Source organism: Triticum dicoccoides, chromosome 5B (genome assembly GCF_002162155.2).
Source record: "Triticum dicoccoides isolate Atlit2015 ecotype Zavitan chromosome 5B, WEW_v2.0, whole genome shotgun sequence".
Taxonomy (NCBI): Eukaryota; Viridiplantae; Streptophyta; class Magnoliopsida; order Poales; family Poaceae; genus Triticum; species Triticum dicoccoides.
The window spans coordinates 7,333,768-7,348,675 of record NC_041389.1 but is presented as its reverse complement, the minus strand read 5'-3'; the positions used below and the strand labels follow the sequence as shown (position 1 = coordinate 7,348,675).

General features: G+C 44.1%; 1 pseudogene; it reads left to right on the top strand.

Annotated features, from left to right (window-relative positions):
- Nucleotides 1-603: 603 nt before the first annotated feature.
- The window catches only part of LOC119306129, a 71,032-nt pseudogene continuing 56,727 nt past the window's right edge, over nt 604-14,908 (top strand).

The following is a 14,908-nucleotide window of genomic DNA, read 5'->3' as shown; positions in this document are numbered from 1 at the left end:
ACAAGTATGACCTGATAAAACCATGTACGTATGCGGCAAAAGAAATATGTCTTCATGAATGGCCTTTCTCCTTGCTCCCCGTATTGCCTATAGAGTGACCACAACATGGACAAAAACATTGCTCGATAATATCTCATGTGCTGTCCTCTGTGTGGGCGCACATTAGCTCATGATGTGTTCTGGAGAGAATGCCTAGACACTACCCGCCATCGGGCAGGAGAGGAGGGGGTGCCTCCAAGTATCCCTAGCCCCCCATAATGTGCAACTCTCTGTCGTTGCCATGTTCCAATGATTTAACAGAACTCCCCGGGGGATTGATTGCCTTGCAAGCCTCCATAAAAAGATGGGAAGTTTAGAGGGCACCTGAATGTGCCAAATGGAAGTCCATTGATTGTGCTTCGAATGTGCAACCGAAGTGACTGATTCTTCATCGATCCAGTTCTCTTTGCTGAGCTTGGTATGCATGATCGTACGGTAGGTAGACCGTACCGTGAAGATGCCCCGACTTTCCTCATGCCAAGCCATAAATCCGAGACTCTCCTCATACAGAACGGTATTTTAAGGATCTCGGCTGCATCAAAATGTGTAAAAACTGATCTAACCATGTCCTCGTTCCAGGTCGCTATAGTTATGTCGATGAGCTGGGCTACCCTGACTGAAGGATGTGGAATTAGGGATGTAATGGGACGTTTGAAACTCTCCCGTGGTATTCAATTGTGTGTCCAAATGCCCGTGCTCTTGCCATCGCTAATTCTGTAGATGATTCCTTGTGCTAAAATATCACACCCATCCAATATCTCACGCCAAATCTGAGAGGGATGAGATCCAAGCTCAGCCTCTAGCAAATCACATCTAGGAAAGTATATGGCTTTAAGCATCCGGGTGCTTAATGAAATTTCATCAGTCATTATCTGCCATGCTTGCCTCGCAAGTAGTGCCAAGTTGAAAACCTCCAGATCTCGGAAGCCTAAACCTCCGAGGTGTTTTGGTCTCGTCATTACATCCCATGCCACCAAACTTGGTTTTCTTCTACCTTGCTTGATCCCCACCAGAACTGCCTTATAATTGAGGTGATATTCTCACAAAGGCCTCGGGGTAACCAGAAACAGGACATGGAAACAAACCGGGATAGCTTGCGCCACTGACTTCTCCATCCTTTTATCTTCTCCATCCTTTCCCGTTGCCGACAGGAGCTTCTGCATCCATCCTTTTATCTTATCCCATACCCGGTCTCTCAAATACTTGAAGGTCCCATTATTGGAATGGCCAACATTTATCAGCATGCCAAGATACTGAGAGATTTATTATGGACTTGAACTCTTGACAGCTTCTCTTACTGGACCTCGGCATCCCTTGCCGAAGAATATCGAGGATTTCTCATGATTTACTCTCTGATCTGAGGCATTCCAACAAGTCTCTAACAGGTTTGACACCGCAAAAGAAAAACAAACAAACGAGGTTGCAGCCTCCCGCGCGCCTGGGCCGGTCCATCCCGCGCGCCTGGGCCGGTCCATCCCGCGCTTGGCTTAACGAGATGCTTTTCTATTTTCGCATTAAATTTTGAAAATAGAGAAACAGTAAACCCAACCTCATGAAAAAATGTTAATACATGTTGAAAATTATTCGTGAGTTCAAAAAAGGTTCACTACTTTCAAAAAAATTCATAGAAAATCTTCAATAATTTTTAAAAAATGATGTAAAATTTGCAAAATGTGCATGAATCAAAAAATTGTTCGGTGATACAAAAAAAATGTTTGTGATATCAAAAAATGTTCACAAATATGAGAAAAATGTTTGTGAATTCAAAAAGTTGACGTGTTCGAAAAATGTTCTCGAAATTAAAAATAAAAAGAAAAAGGGAATGATGAAAAGTAAAGAAGGAAATAAAAAAAAGAAATGTCAAATAGAGGCTGAAGGAAAAGAAAAAAAATCACGTTTGCAAAGAAGGAAGAAGGAAAATGAAAGAAGAAAATTTGAATTTTTTTTTAGAATGCCATCCGATAAACAGGACGTGATTATGGCGACTGTATGGGCTGGGTTGCTGACATGCCAAATAGGAATTCGCGTCAATCCCCAAAGCTTTCTTCTTCTTTAAAAAAAAAAAGAATCGCCAAACCCTTGGCCCAAAATATAAACAAATCCCCAACGGGCTTGCTAAAAATCAGTCGACTGAGATTTAACCAAGTCTCAGTCGACCATGCAACATTTTTTCTCAACTGTTGTAACTTTTTTTTATACCGGTTGCAGCATTTGTCTTGTTGGTTGTAGCATGTTGTCCCTCATCGATTGTAGCATATCGTCTCACCGGTTGTAACATTTGTCATTGACGGTTGTAGCATTTTAATCACACAGGCTGCAGCACCAATTTTCATTGCTTGTAAAACCGTTGCAACATTTTTCATCATCGGTTGTAGCATCTAGCCGTGCCGCTTGCAGCAAAAAAACTATGCTGACGTCACTTGACTGAGACTTGGTTAAGTCTCAGTCGACTGAGTTCTAGACAGACCCAATCCCCAAACCCTTGTCCGGCTTGCCCGGTGCAGAGCTCAGAAGATGCCGAAGGTCGGCAGGCGGCGCACGAGGGAGAGTCTGGAGAAGAAGGAAGCGGGAGGCGGTGGCGCACAAGGTGCGAAGATGCCCAAGGCCGGCAGGCGACGCACGAGGGGGAATCCCGATCCGGAGACGAAGAGCGAACTCCATGCCCGGGCTTCAGCGATGTTTGCGGCCTTTGAGCGCGGCGATGCCCCTCAATCCGAGGCAAAACCAGGTGATTTTTGCCCCATTTCCTTCCTCGTCATGACAGACTGTGGCATGCGTGTTTATTGGTGTTTACTTGTTCCTGCTGGACGATTCTTGTTCTGCAGATCGTGTCTATGATGTGGTCGAGACAGTGACGGAGGAATCCTCTGGTTCACCCATTCCTCTGCTCCACGAGCCCTACATCCCAGACGAGCTAGCCTCTCATCCGGGCGCACACCACGCCTTCCAGCTTGCCGAAGCCAAATACAACGCAGAAAAAGGTGAAATTATTTTCCTCGTTAACACGCTAGTAGTGAGTGTCTAATCAATCTCACGATTAATTTTACGTACATTAGATCATCGATATGCTTTGTTCACCATGGCTCGCGGCCCTCCGCACTCGTGTCTGTTCAATGAGCGGCGCCTTCTTCCAATCCGTGAAATCGCAAAGGACGCCGTGCTTCTTGCCTCTGGATCTGTCGTTAGGCTCTCCTCCTCTCTCGGTACGTGTGTGTTTTTGTCACATCATGCGTGCTTGTTGCTAATCGACATTTGCTAGCAAACTAAGTCCCTGTTCGGAATCCCTCCACTCCGCTCCAATATTGCTAACTCCATGGAGTTGTGGAGCTCGGTTTTAGCCGCTCCCTGAAAATAACCTACAGACTGGTTCGCTCCAGGAGCGCAGACAAGGGAGCGGAGAGAAGCCGAACGTGGCCTAAGTGTTGCGACTCTTGGTTTCATAATTAGTTAAACACATACTTATATGCTTTAATTGCAGGCCGCGTGCCACTGAATAAGTGCTGTGGGTTGTGGTTCCAATGGGATGAAGAGAAGAAAACCGCCATTATTTTGACGTCTGCGCATCTCGTTCGCAAACAGGATCCCTCCGTGATGGACCAGTGGACAGGAAAGTATCATCGTGATGCTCGGGTGAGCTTCTTAACACTAAGTCGGCAGTGGACAGGAAAACAGGAAGCATAGCACATGTGCAACTCAAATACCATCTAAAATGCAGTTCACACCATAGCAAATACAAATAAGGTTCACCGTTCACATAGCAAGCAAAATAGCCGGTAAAAGCCTAAAGTGCACATAAGGTTCAGCAGTTCACACAACAAGCTGGAACCAGCAAGCATAATAAGATAAGTGGTAAATGACATGTTGCCCAAGCAGCCAAGCAGCCAAGCAACAGCCCAAAGCAGCTCAAGCAGCCAAGTAGCATGCTCATGGATATGTCGTCATCCAAATAGGTGCATCCAGTCACCACTTCATCTTCACCATCCTCGCAATCTATCTCTTCCAAATTCTCCTGTAGTTCTTCTTCGTCAGCCTCAAACTCTTCATCATGAAGATCTCTAACTCTTGCACTCCAACGAAACTCAAGCTGTTCACTAGTTCGCATAGCATCTCCATTGATACTCCAATATATGTCATTGCTATCTCCTTCTTCATCTCCATCAGTAAACACCATGAAAGCATGATCATCTCCTCCCTCAAAACAAGAAGCCTTTGTGCTTCAGATGCGTCAATACTTAGAAGAACATCAATGTTCTTCCTCTCCTTGATCCTTTTCTTCTTTGGACACTTGAGTTGAATTGGATGCACACAAGTTTATTGAGGCAGTCTGTTGTAGGCGATTTCTCCTCTTGGTATGTATCTGCAAGTTCCAATGCTTCTAGTCAGGAACTAGATAATAGGAACTTGAGAAAACACTGAACCAACTCCAGTTTTAGAGACTAACCGACTCAAAACAACTCCAGTTTCTCTCACAACCAGAAGAACTTGAGGTCAAAGAAAGGATCTTGATAGCCATGTCCTTCAGCCCTGGTGTCTCACCTCCATACATTCTCCACCAAGCAACTAGGAAGAGGAATTTCATAGTCAGGAACTAGGGAATAGGAAGTTGAGTAGTTGACAAAATATGTTAGTGAAATGACAAATGAGTAATGACTAACCACGATTGTACTCAAAGTTTTGGCAAGTCGCAGCAAGATTCTTTCCAAGGGATCCCTCTCTACTTTGGAACTTGCCTATTTCGTAGTTCACAACTTTGTTATTGATTTCATCACCATGATAGAATGTCTCCACACAAGAATAGAAGGCTGTATTGATGTCAGCAGCATCAAATATGCTCTCATTTGCATAGCTGCAGTGTGGATTCAGCAAATAAGCAGTCAATTGCAGTGGGGCATCAAACATATCTTTCATCTTTTTGTCAACTATAGCTAACACATCTTTGTAGCGCACCTTGACATTGCTAAAGGCATCTTAGATTTCCTGCTTTGCCTTCGCAATCTCTACATACACAAAGCCCATTGAGAGTCGCACATCACCGTTAACCAACTGGAGGACCTTCATCAACGGCTCGAACTCCTTGATGCAAAGATTCACACCCTTCCACAAGGGCTTGTTAAATATTATGGCTATTGCATCCTTGTCTTACTTTGGGTGCACATCCTTGATCTTGTCCCACATCAAGGATACCACCATCTTCCTCAGTGAATCAGCCTTGCCTGCAAAGGCTTTGCAAAGTGAGCAATTGAGAAGCAAATCTGGTCACTTCGGGCCTTATGATTTCTCTCTTCTTGGTGAAGGACCTCGTGGCTCATGCACTATAAGGTGCGATGGTGGCCATACACAAATAGGGAAAGTAGTGGCTGCACCCATGTTTGGTGCACCCACGCAATGAACAGTAAAAATCTAAAAAATAGAAAAAAATATCTAAAACTTCCGGCATTGATTATGAGCAAATGTTTTACAACCGTGCAAAGTTTGGTCGCCTAATAACATCGAATGATCCTCATATGAAATGAAATACAAACTCTTGCTCTGCACCACGTTTCTGATTTTATATTTGAGTTATTTTTTAGCACAAACTTTGTTTTTTCCTGTACAAAGCTCCTTGGTTGTCATTTGCCCACAAAATTTTGCAAGCACCTAAAACATTTGCTCATAGTCGGATCTGCAAAGTTTCAGATTTTTTTGATTTTTTTGCTAGGTTTTCAATCGTGGGTGTAGTGGGGTTGCAATGTTTGTGGGTGTAGAACAACCACACTCTACACAGATATTGTGAAAGACTTGGCTTGGTCAATTGTCTTCTTGAACTTAGCTAGGTTTCCAATTCCTTGGAGCATCAAATTGACAGTGTGAGTCGCACACAAGCTCCGAAAGATCTTTGGCCTCTTCACATTCAAGAGATCCTTAGCTCTCATGTTGTTTGAAGCATTGTTGGTTACAACCTGCACCACATGTTCAACACGAAATTCATCAGTTGTTTTGCCAACCAGATTGAAGATCATCTCACTTGTATGCAGCGTGTCTGAGGTTTCCTTTGACTTGATGAAGCTAACACCTTCCGAGCAATGTGTGACTAGATTCATAATGCTTCTCCTCTTCATGTTAGTCCAAGGATCAGTCACGAGAGAGCGGCCATTCTTGCCCTTCTCCACCTCTCGGTCCTTCAGTTCACTCTTAGTTCTTGCATACTCAGATTTTAGCAAAGGGTCACGGAGAGATCGCATTGACCAGGTGGATCTATATCTGGGCCAAATTGACTAATGGCCTGAACCATCTGCCTGAACTCATCATTGTCAATTGTATTAAATGGTCTTGACTTTCGAGTTCATTTTTTTTGTTTTTGGATTTGACTTTTGAGTGCATTGCCCCCCACCCCTTTGATTTGTTGTTCCCCATCAGTTGCCCCTCAAATTAAATTATTTGTGATGTCTTGCTTGCTAAACCAGTAGCTAGTTACCAATTAAAAGTGAGCTAGTATTTATGTATACACTGTACTAAAAAGGATTATTTGATTTGGTTGGAGCTCGTTTTTAATTGTGAAAATTATCTTGGAAAATAGTGTCATAATTTTGATGTTTGTCATTCAGGTCATTGTTCACTTACTTGATGGCACAACTGCAGGAGGTAGTCTCCTGTACCTCCAGGAGCATTATGAAATTGCTCTTTATGAGGTTACAATGCACAAACCTGTCGAGTTGCCCACTTTTAATGACACGGTGCATTTGGGTCAAGATGTTTTCAGACTTGGAAGAGATGATGAAAGTTTGGATTTGAAGATAACTCATGGTAGGGTGGAATACAAAATCCCAGTTCGACATGAGAGATGCCACTACCTATATTTTTCCTCTGATGAATCTCGTCACCGTTTGGTATGTAATATAATTTAGTTTCAACTTTACATTATATATTTCAATCAATGTTGCTATTTTTTACTATAAATTCTAGTGTCTGTCATTGTTACTATTGTGTAGTTGCATGACGACGGAGGGCCTATCGTTGATCTAGAAGGGAAGGTTGTGGGACTGGTTAACAATCATATAAATGAGACTTTTGTGCCTTCATGCATATTACACAAGTGTTTGGATTTCTGGAGGAGTTTCAAGTACGTCTTTTCGCTCTTTCACTTCAATTTATTTGTTAGTGCTATTAAGCTAATGTATTTCTTTTTGTCGGTTTTCTGTCTTTTATTTTTATTGACATTAAACTCACATGATTTAAAAAGTAATCATTTTTACTTGACTGTTTGCCAAGTTCTCATGCTTGACTTGTATATTCCCATAATTATTGTATGTACGAATACTATTTGCTAAGTCTTCAATTTTTTACTACAATTAGTGTTTGTCCATTCTTGTTTACAATTTGCATGACCACAAAATTATGTTTGAACTGTGATTTCTTAGCTATTATTATGTCCGAATGAATTGCTAAAAAATTATTTAGCAAAATCATGTATGTGAGGCCTAGGTGGCTACAAGTGGAGAACATTATAGGCAAAAAATACAACTAGTAAAGTCGAGTCGAGTCATCCGGTTACCGACTTGTGGATTAGTTGATACTCGCTAAGATTAGTTATGCCTAATTGTATACTAGTCGTTGACTACCATGTGTTATAAATGTTATAGTAAACACTATTATAAGTGGCCTCAGCTAAGTTATAATGTGTACCAAAGAAGTATCCAACGACAAAAGGCAACACAATCCAGTAGTTCTCTCCACTTCATGTCTTCATCCCTCCATCACATCACATCCTTCGGCCCTACTTAAACATCCAGTTGATCAATCAATTGAAATTCACCAACTTCATGGCTTGGTCCAACAACACTTTGTTTCTCCTTTCTGCTCCATTGTCGTCGGTGCAATCCATGTCCTAGTAGTTGTTCATCTCATCTTCACCCTCAACCATGGTATATTCATTGTGCTGCTCCTCTTCTTCATCATCTGTCCGCACCCTCTTCATAGCATAAATGATATGCGGGCCTATGGATCGACTAGTAGCACCATGAGTAGTCCTTTGGAAGATCCACCCTCTTAGCATTTCCATACCACCCATGGCCGAGATCAACATCACCCCAAGTCAATGCAACACCAACACCTTCTTGATAAACAGGTTTGCATAAACATCAACCCATTCATTTTCCCACTGAAATTGTACCACTTGTTCTCTTCCAATTGCATCAATTTGTGTCTCTAGCAACTTCATTACCAAGGTTGCATCAAGTGATTCAATAGAGACATTATCATACACCAAGAAGATGGTACCTTCTGGACTATCCGTAAGTTAATTGACCAAATGGCGTCCCTTCATGTCGGTCCACCCATCTGACATGAATGTGTGAGCATATTCTTTCCATGCCAACATGTGTTTCAGTTGAGATCATCTGTCTTGGCATTGCCCTTTCAAGCAAGGGGCATCCCCACATCATAGTAACTTCGTGATCTATAATCAGGACCATACCGCCCTATGGAATCCAATAGAATCTCCTAGCTTCTTCAATTATTGATGTATAGTGGAAGGTTATTATCATAGAGGAAGTTTATCTTCTTGTTGTATTGTCCAAGTTTTACTCACTTCATTGAATTTTGCATGTTTAATAAACTTTTTGTATCTAGTGTATAGGACCTAAAATTGATATAAAGATTCAGTTTTTCTTTCGGTGATTTCGCTGTCCAATTTTTTGTGGCATAATACTCTTTTGAGCAGGGTTTGAACTAATGTCTTATAAGAGTAATAATTCTAAGATGTTCTTTCCTAAAGTTTTTGTAACATTTAGTCTCGATTATATTTGGTATAGGTGCATGCCTCGGCTGCATCTTGGAATGACCTTTACTTCCATCAAGCTTTTAGACCCTATTTGTATTGAGAGGATGAAGCGTAAGCATAACATTGAGTCCGGTCTCATTGTTCAACAGGTATAGACGGCGGTGTTCACCTTTATTTTAATTTTATCCTTGTTATTAGTTTCTTCTGGAGCTATTTTTCATATGTATATTATGGAATAATCATGCTAATTAAACATTAGGTGTCAAAAGAATCATATGCCGATAAACTGGGAATCCGCAAAGGTGATGTTATTGAAGGTTTTAATGGAAAATACATTTCTACGACAATTGAGGTTTGTGCATTGTATATTTATTAGATTCTAAAGTTTTGCTACAACCAAATTTAGCTACTCTCAGCTGTAGGTTTAATCTCCCACGTATATACTAGATCGGGTTGATGGGTTGTGCTATAATCCAATAGGGAGCAAGTTATCATGCATTCTTAATTAGATAACCTAGATAATGCCATGCTAGTCGAACCACCTCCTTGCCTCATGGCTGGATGGATTAACTTTCTGCATGGATAACTATCTGCACATCAGTATGCCAGGCTGGTTATTCTCATCAATTGGATGCAAGAATACATGTTATGCGGTTGGCACATATTTATCCCGTAGCTAAGATTAAAAAGGGTACATTGTACGTAGGGTGTAAATATGTGAATTGTACTTCTAGTGGAGGTATTTTTTATACGAAATCTTTAGAGTTCTAGCCATTATTGTGAGCGGTACAGTATATGATATTTTTCCCTAGTGCCGCTAAAGATGGGCCTACTAGGGGTATGTCAGAGCCTGCTGTGAAGAAAATACGGGTACTCGGGGAATCATGGTGGTTATTGGGAGCGGTAAAGAACGGGCATGATCCTCCCTGTCAGCTTGATTTCTCGAGCAGCAGAACTACGTTTGCGGATCTCTGAAATTGTCCATCGGTGAAAGTGTAAAAACAGAGGTGAACTCAACAACCATCTCTTCTTACGCCATCTCTAAAATACCTACCCGGGGTCAACAAGTGCATTGATGATCACCCCAGCGCGCTCATGATGACCTACAACTTATAGGTATCATGATGAGGGGTTCATAATCGTCAACATCACATGAGCCCACCGCCCTATCCTCTGACAGACCCTATGTGCCGTGTAGAATGGGTTGACTAGGATCGTATGTGGCGTTAAGCATGACAGGCTCCTGATTGTAGGGTGTATTTCCATATATATTTATATTCTTTTATGTGACACACTTGACTATGTTTCCAGTTGAAAAACATGTTGGTAGACATATGCTGGGATCATTTTGATCAGAGAAATAAATTATATGCAGAAAAAGATGTTTCGGTAAGTCAATCCTATGCTGTATTCATGAGCTGCTTAATTCATGCTGACCAAAGCACTATGAGAAATGCTGCCAAACTTTGCCAAACTTAATTCTATTGATTGCTTTATAGGTTCTAATATTTAATGCTGCCAAACTTTGCCGACACACTAGAAATTTGACTGTAGTTGTATCAGATTGTGGAGAGGATATTATAGATGGTAAACACCTCGCATTTTAAAACTTTTTTTTCACCTTGAAGTTGGCATATTTAATGGAGCCGTGATGTTTTTATTATTTGTGAAGGCACTTATCCTATCACGATTGAATAATAAAGAGGTCATGTGAGTCTTTTGTGTTTCTTGAGCTTCAAGAAAGGTAAACTTATTTTTTCATATTTCCCTCTGTTTAGATTCAGTACGTTTGAAAACAAATTGGGAGGTTATAGAGGAGATTGTTATCTGCGGTAAATAACTTCATGAAGTGTATCTCATTCTCTGTTTGTAACATATTGTTCCGTCATATCGCTTTAGGGATTTAGTTTTGTTCCGCCTTGCCATCTTGTTACATCTTGAATGGGAAAATGCAGTAAAAGTTGTGTCAACGTTAGTTAGCCAATTAACCCTTGGTCGCTAGCGAAACATGATCGCCATGGAAGAAGACAGAGACTTGAATACATCCTCCAGGCCTTGTCCATTATAAAACAGAGTTTTAGTTAGCTCTGAATTCGGTTCAGGATCTCTCAACCACAATGTTTTCATAATGTAATGTTGTTTTTGATCTCACCTTGAACTTGGTGTTCTATATGTACTCTGACTCTGGTGGTCTGACTCTGGTTTGTAGAGAGTCGCTCTCTTGTTGCTATATTAATGCAGGAATTTCTCATCAGGCAAAGATCTATCTAATCGAACCTTGATGTTTTTTATTTGTGTAGACACTTGGCTGCTGCTGGCCTTCATGGATGAGTCAATGGAATTAACCCTTGCATGCCAATGCAGATCAAGTTTGGCGTAATCTTTTTTTTGTCAGACAAGAACTTCAAATTATGGTGCTTTTGGACCGTAGAAGCAACTTACTCCCTCTCTAAAGAGAGGGTGTATGTTAGTGTAGAACATGTTATTGATTACCACTTATGTTGAGTCGCGTGAAACTCACATCCTGTCTGTATGCAAGTGTGGCAGCTGTGGATGATGGATTGAACTGGGTTATTATCCTAGACTGAAATGTTTGGACCGTAGAAGCCGCATAGCTGTGGATGATGAAGTGTTCAAAAAGCCAAGCGAGAAGAACTGTAATTGAGTTTTCAGGTACTCCCTTCTGTGGTTTCCAGTCGTTTTAAGGAATCATACCATACCCCCGCAAAAAAAAGAAAAAGGAATCATACCATACTGTTGGAATGCCCGTTGTTGCCTTAGCTGCTGATGAATGTACCGGAGACGAGTCGATTTGGCTTCCTTGCCAGATGAATAACTCGCCAAGCTTCTTCCTGATAACATTGATTTGATCATTGATAGCATCCTTCAAGCACTGGAAATGTCGAGAGTTCTATGAAGAGCAACTCCTGTAAGGCCAAGCCACCATGTTAAAATATGAAACCACATTTCATTTGGTGGTAATAGTGCTTGCATTTCTGTTCCACCTGAAATATATGTTTCCTAAATTTAAAACAATTCACTACCAAAACAAAGAAAGAAAAACACCAAAAGCAAATTTTCATAATAAAACAATAACAACAAAGCCTTGAGTCCCAAACAAGTTGGGGTAGGCTAGAGATGAAACCCATAGGATCTCGCGGCCAACTCATGGTTCACACATGGATAGCAAACATCCACGCACCCTAGTCCATAGTTAGTTCTTTGATGATACTGCAATCCTTCAAATCACTTTTTACGGACTCCTCCCATGTCAAATTCGGTCTACGCCGACCTCTCACATTCTCCGCACGTTTTAGCCGTCCGGTATGCACTGAAGCTTCTGGAGGCCTGCGCTGAATATGCCCAAACCATCTAAGATGATGCTGAACAAGCTTCTTTTCAATTGGTGCTACCCAACTCGATCTTGTATATCATCATTCCAGACTCGATCCTTCCTCGTGTGGCTACACATCCATCTCAACATACGCATCTCCTCCACACCTAACTGTTGAACATGTCGCCTTTTAGTCGGCCAACACTCAGTGTCATACAACATTGCGGGTCGAACCACCATCCTGTAAAACTTGTCTTTTAGCTTTTGTGGCACTCTCTTGTCACCAAGAATGCCAGAAGCTTGGCACCACTTCATCCATCCGACTTTGATTCGATGGTTCACATTTTCATCAATGCCCCATCCTTCTGCAACATTGACCCGAAATATCGAAAGGTGTCCTTCTGAGGCACCACATGCTCATCAAGGCTAACCTCCTCCTCATCGCGCCTAGTAGTACTGAAACCGCAAATCATGTACTCGGTTTTAGTTCTACTAAGTATAAACCCTTTGGATTCCAAGGTTTGTCTCCATAACTCTAATTTCCTATTTACCCCCGTCCAACTCTCGTCAACTAGCACCACATCATCCGCAAAGAGCATACACCATGGATATCTCCTTGTATATCCCTTGTGACCTCATCCATCACGAAGGCAAAAAGATAAGGGCTCAATGCTGACCCCTGATGCAGTCCTATCTTAATCGGGAAGTCACCAGTGTCGACATCACTTGTTCGAACACTTGTCACAACATTATCATGCATGTCCTTGATGAGGGTAATGTACTTCGCTAGGACTTTGTGTTTCTCCAAGGCCCTCCACATGACATTTCGTGGTATCTTATCATAGGCCTTCTCAAGTCCATGAACACCATATGCAAGTCCTTCTTTGCTCCCTGTGTCTCTCCATAAGTTGTTGTACCAAGAAAATGGCTTCCATGATCAACCTCTCAGGCAAGAAACAAACTAATTTTTGGTCATGCTTGTCATTCTTCTTAAGCGGTGCTTAATGACTCTCTCCCATAGCTTCATCGTATGGCTCATCAGCTTAATTCCACATGTCGGAGTAAATGACCACGGGTAGCCTAACTAGCTCCCTTTGGCCATTAGAAAAAACAACCGACCGTTTGGACCTCGAAGCACCGAAGACGTGGGGCCGCCTTCCTCCGGCCGGCTATCGCCTAAGCCGGCTGGTGGAAGCCGGTCCGGCCATAATACAACCTTTGGGGGGCCATGATGGGGCCGACTCCAAGAAACTCTACGAAGGACCGACTCTACGAAGACGGCCCATAAAGGGCCGACTACAAGAAGCAGGCGGCCGAACACCGCCTTCTAAAAAGACCACCGCCCATAACGGTGACGGGGCGGGGCGGGGCTACAGCAAACCCTGCCACCCCGAATCCCGGAAGATACATGGCCATAGTACGCTGTACGGGACGACCATCCCCCGTCCGGCGTGGCAGTGTTGCCATAAGAATCATGACGCCAACCACGACGGGATGTCAGTACGGCCCGTAGGCGGCGGGCCCCTTCAGTCAGAGAGACATCCGAAGGCGGCCCGGCCTCCCCCAGCCAGCCCAAGGCCGGACCGGCTTCCAGTAGCCGGCTTGCTCCCCTCGGGGCGTGCGCACCAAGCGGATGAGACGTGGTATGGATATAGTGGGAGCCCGCAAGGCGGCAGCACTGTAGCCATGCTTACTACGACAAAGCCCTCGTCATCAGAGGCGAGGCTACAGTAACCAGCCCCCGACGGGACCCACCAGTCGGCGGGCCCCAGGAGCCGGCGGAGAAGACGGCGGTTGTAGACACTGACGGCCTGGGCCCGCGCCCAGCCGGATTACCGTTGTACCCCCGGGGGGTAGGCCTATGTAAACCCCCCGGGACACCCATGCAAAGGGTTGGAAACTAAGAGTTTTAGACACCACCATCGGGAGAGGAGAGAGCTAGCCTTGCCTTTCTTCCTCCTGCCACCGAACAGCTCAAGGAGCATCTTGTAGCTACTTATTGATCTAGTGATCATGCGGAGACCCCGCAGAGCAGCAGTAGGGGTGTTATCTCCACGGAGAGCCCCGAAGCTGGGTAAGATCCGCCGGCGTGCATGTCTTCGCCTCATCCCGCTTCCAGGCACCGGAGATGTCTTACTGGCTCCCACAATGATAAGCCATCCGTTGGCATATGTCGCACCCACCACCCGACATTTGGCGCCCACTGTGGGGCCAGGTGCACCGTCGTCCGGAGACCTGCTCTGGACGGGAACTCTTTTCCTCCCCCGCGAGCGTAGCCAGCCCGGCACGCCCGATGGTGCTTGCCCCAACGCGCTGCAAAGCGTTGACGACGCCTGCGCGGCAAGCTGCCTCGCTAATCTCCTTGGCGAGGTTTGCATCTCCGACGAGCCCGCATCTGACGCGGGCACCGGCTGCCTCGAGAGCCGCCTCATCAGCCTCCTCGACCAACTCCACGTCTCCGGTGAGCCTACCGCGGACTTGGAGTCGGTCGGCTCCACCGACCCGATGCTTGTCGACTCCGACACGGCATCGCTTGACGCTTTCCCCTCTGACGTGATCGTCTACGATGACCCCCTCCCGCGAGCTGACAGTGGCGGCAGCACCGTCACTGAGGTGCTAGTCATCAGCCACGGAGCCGCCTCCGGCGAGAACACCCACGACGCCCTGCAAGCGGTGCTGCAGGACCTGTCCGTCCCCATTCTAGCCGACGCCGATGCCGAGGCGCTGGAGGCTCGCCACCTTGCCCTCGTCGCGGAGGGCCAGAAGATAAACACCAT